The sequence below is a fragment of the Quercus robur genome, chromosome 4, assembly GCF_932294415.1.
Source record: "Quercus robur chromosome 4, dhQueRobu3.1, whole genome shotgun sequence".
Lineage (NCBI taxonomy): Eukaryota > Viridiplantae > Streptophyta > Magnoliopsida > Fagales > Fagaceae > Quercus > Quercus robur.
The window spans coordinates 37,320,547-37,325,075 of record NC_065537.1 but is presented as its reverse complement, the minus strand read 5'-3'; the positions used below and the strand labels follow the sequence as shown (position 1 = coordinate 37,325,075).

The following is a 4,529-nucleotide window of genomic DNA, read 5'->3' as shown; positions in this document are numbered from 1 at the left end:
TTAATGTGCAGATAATGATGGTTAGTTGTTCAAATAATGATGTTAATGTGCAGGTGTTCTTCTAAAAGACAGATATAGCTTAGCATCAACACATGATCTAGAGAAAATGTTATTTGAAATCACATAAGTAGAAGAGAAATTTGGCTAATATAATCAATTTTTAAAGAAATTTTTTTTTGAAAAGTGTGTAAGATACGTTAGTTATCAATTTTTTTTTTTATTATTTTAAAATGAAGTAATTAATCCAAAAAATTCCATAATTCCATTTACCAAAAAATTATTATTACTATACATTCTAAAGTATGGATGTTGAAATCTGGTTACGAACACAAAGACTCTCAATCATCACAACCCGAACTTTGGTGGTATTTACAGAGGAGCTTGACAAATTACATTGAAATAAAACAGACATGCCTTTTCACTATACAACTAACCCAACCAAAAAGCTTTAATCAAAACCAACCCAACCATAATACCCAAAACTAACTCATATTTCTTAGTTCATAACCAAATCAAAGGAAAAAAAAAAGAAAAAAAAAAGAAAAAAAAAAGAACTGTAACATTCAATTTCAACGGAAGAAAATGCTACTTGTGGAGGTAATAGACTCCCGTGAGGTCCTAAAATAGCAGATTTTGATCGAATTAGCGCAGGTGAAACAGACTAAGCACCATCAACTGGTGTTGAAGATAGGAAAGTCTTACCGGCTAAAAGAATGTAGAAAGTCTTTCAATTCTATGTGCCACTTGGAAAAGCCTGGTTTTTAAAGGCAAAATTTAAGATATTGAATTGCTATAGAGACAGCAGAAATTTACTGAAAGCCAAAAGCACTTTTGTTAGCTTTAGGAACTAATATATTCTCTTGTAACAAACCTTGCATACGACCTAGGCTACATAAAAGAGGCATATAGTATTACAACATCAGTAGTACCTTTTTAAACATAAAGTGAAAGTTCAAAAACGTGTATAAAAACACCTTTGAACGTTTAGACCCCCAAAATATAACTTAACCAATACAAGCAATATGTCAAACAACTAGTGTGCGAAAACTTAACACATGCTATAATATGAAATTGGTTAAAGACTATCTAAGCCATAACAAAATAAAACCACAGCAGATAATGTAAAGGCAAAGATAGAGAGGAAGAAAGATGCAAACGCAAAGACAACACGCGATGTGTTATCGAAGAGGAAACCGAAGTCCTCGGCGAAAAACCTCTCCGCCGCCCTCCAAGCGGTAATCAATCCACTAGAAAATACAGTTGGGATACAAGGACAGCAATAGACCCTCCAAGCCTAATCTACCCAGTGCACCTAAGCCCTCCAAGCTTCTTACTTCAACGAGGTTGCGCCGAACCTTTTTCTTTTCTAGCTTCCCGGATTCCGCTACTAGACCGTGGCATCAACCAATGAAGATTGGTTCCTTCCTAACTGCTTCCCAGAAAGCCAAACAACTGTCTCACAGTGATGATGATGGTGAGAACCAGGTTTGGTATAATGCCTCTCAAGGATTTGACAATGGAGAGGAAGAGAGTAGGGGAATTTGAAGAGACTCTAAGGTATAGATTGTGGGTGAAACAATCTGGTTTTTTCTTTAGGGTTTCTCTCTCAAAATTCTCTCTGGAAGCTCTCTTTCAATCGTGGGTAAAAGGGGTATTTATACTGGAGTGGGAGAGGAATGTGAAACGTCAGGTTTTACAAAACAGGGGTGGCTCGCGGCTTGACCTCGCGGCTTGACTAAGTCGCGAGATCCAGTCGCGAGTTAACCGTATGGCCAGTTGTCCTGTTTTGTCCTGTAGTGCTCCAGCTAGCATGACTGTTCATCTTCCAGCATGCTTGGCATGTGTGCAGCTTCTGGCGGCTTGCAGCCGCGAGTCACCCGCGAGTCTCTGTTTTCTTGCACACTCTTGAGCAATCTTCACTCTATCTCACTCACTACCCTTACAACAAACCCATCTAAATACAGGGTTACTAAATGCTGAATTACAAGCAAATTTGGCACGGAATAAAGCCAATTAGATGGTTGAATAAATTCAACCTTACAATCTCCCCCTTTGGCTATTCCGTGACAAAACCCTAAAACAGACTCTAGACTTAACAAGTGAGTTGGGAACAGTTGAACAAAACTCACTCACACCTAACTCTAGAAGCTGTGAAGCACTTGAATCATATGAACATAATACTCCTGAAACACAACAATACACCATGATCATTGTAAGCAGAAAATTATAAATGCATATGAAACAGACAATATGTGATCAAGCAAAGATGGAGTTAATAAACAAACCATGGCTTGATCAACCAAGTGAACACCACAAGGTAGTGATCACAGTGCTCATTCACACTTGGAATGAACACAAGGACATACAAGTTAACAAGCACAAGGCAAGACACTTGTATGCTCAACACTCAACCAATGCATAACACACAAGGCATATGCATCTAGGAACAATCCTACAAGGGCACAAGAGTGACAGTACATAAACCAAAATGCAGAACATTTAGATTAAAGTACTGATTTCAACATAGCATAAAGGCTGCATTAAGCAAGGTACATACCATAAAGCCTACAAACTATGCATAAAACAATAACCCTAAAAGCTTACAAAAGTACATGGGTACAAACCACAAAAACATTCTGAATAACATCATCAAAATATATTAAAGTCTAAACCAAGAGTATAAGTAATGAGTTAGAAACAACTATACACAAAATACCCAAAAACATAAGCATATATAAACAGAGTTTCTGAATTTGATAACTATGACAACTCCCCCTCAACACATTACTCCCCCTTAAGATTTGCTTTTCTGCTTTTCATCATCAATGACATAATTTCTCCCCCTTTTTGACCGGAATGGTCAAAGGGTCACTGGTCATGCTGAGTTGTGAAGCTGTCAAGTTTAGCAGACAAGACATCAATCTGGTCTTGCGTGGCTCTCATCCTGTCAGAGTGCTCAGTTTGGAATAAAAGAAACACTTAGCTAAGCACAAGATGAAGAACAATAAGAATATGACTATCATTAACACAAACTATAGCAACAGCATCCACAATCTAAGCAAGAACAAGGAGCAGAAACCGAAACAAAAACCCATTTCAAAAACACAATCATATGCGAAAAATCAAAGGGTAAAAGCACAAAATCAAGTAGAAAAGAGTGTAAAACAGAAAACCCATACCTGTAACTTGACGATTTTGAGCAACAAGAGTGCAACACTAGAGATTGGAAAAGGGAGCACGGAGTGTTTGGGAGGGAGAGAGTTTAGAGAGAAGATGAACAGTCACAAAAATTCGAGGGAAAAACTGAAAAAGTTTAAAAACTGCTCCTGTTTCTGCAAAACACGCGATTTTCGCGACTTGATTAAGTCGCCACACAGTCGCCAGCTCAAGCCGCCAAAGCACTCAAGAACAAAATTTTGAAAAATTTTTCTAAGTGTTTTTCGCGACTGGAAGGTCTACCCGCGAGTGAGTCGCGAGCTGAGCCGCGAAAATCTCTGAGTGAACCTCGCGACTGGGCCTTCCACTCGCGAACAAGTCACCAAAGATGACCAGCGAAGATGCGACTGAGGCTCGCGACTTGACATACCCGCGACTGAGCCGCCAAAACAGGGCAAAACTGAACTTTTGAAATTTTCAGATTTTTCAAACAAAATACTTTCCAAAAACACCTAAAACACTCAAAAATTTTTTTGTGCTTGAATTAACAAAGATTGAGCGTGTGAAAACATATTTCATCAAGTACAATCACACAAATGAATATAGCATTTATTGAACATAAACTTGTGTGTTGTGTGTGGATATCAACAATGAGATAGTCCTTTGTCTAATGTGAAGCTTCAATGATCAATTCAACCAAGGCATACACAATTAGCACTAGATCATGTGACCAATCTCAATTATAGAAATATGAATATATGACCTCCCACAGATCTTGATAACATAACTTGGAGCTTTTCATTTGACTCCACTTTCAATCATAACAACTGATCTTTTTGATCTTTTGAGGCAATCATCTCTCATTGTGAGAGGGATATATAACATTTCTCTTTGAAGAACAGGCCTTTGGCCTTTTTGAATGAACATTCACTTTTAATATAAGGTCGCTTACCCTTTTTCCTAGTCAAATACTAGAATGTGCGACAGGTTTTTGCAGCTCAATATCTCTTTTCATTTGGAGATTTACATTTGGTGAGCTCTTTTTAACAAAATAAAAAATAAAAAGTGGGAAGATATATAGACACAAGTCTATGCATGTCTCAAGATCAACATAACCATTCACTAATCATTCATGACAAGTTTGAAGATCTATTTACAACAATCACATAGATTTCAAGATTTTTCCCACAGTGATATGAGTGCATGAAAACAAGCAATGCTCGAAAATGCACAAAGCCATTAGCACAAAGGTACAAGGCAAAACAAGTTTTGAGACAAAACTCAACAAAGTCAATCAAGCTTTTTGATTTTCTAATTTTTATGTGATTTTTGGATTTTTGACACAAGAAACAAAAAGATTGATAAAGAAAATT

General features: G+C 37.2%; 1 long non-coding RNA gene across 1 annotated transcript; it reads right to left on the bottom strand.

The window, feature by feature from the left end:
• Positions 1-239: 239 nt before the first annotated feature.
• Positions 240-945, bottom strand: LOC126724441 (uncharacterized). The gene is made up of 2 exons (XR_007654985.1): positions 703-945; positions 240-618 (listed from the first exon to the last, which is right to left on the bottom strand). It is a non-coding gene; the product is annotated as an uncharacterized LOC126724441 (long non-coding RNA).
• Between the last annotated feature and the right edge of the window lie 3,584 nt (positions 946-4,529).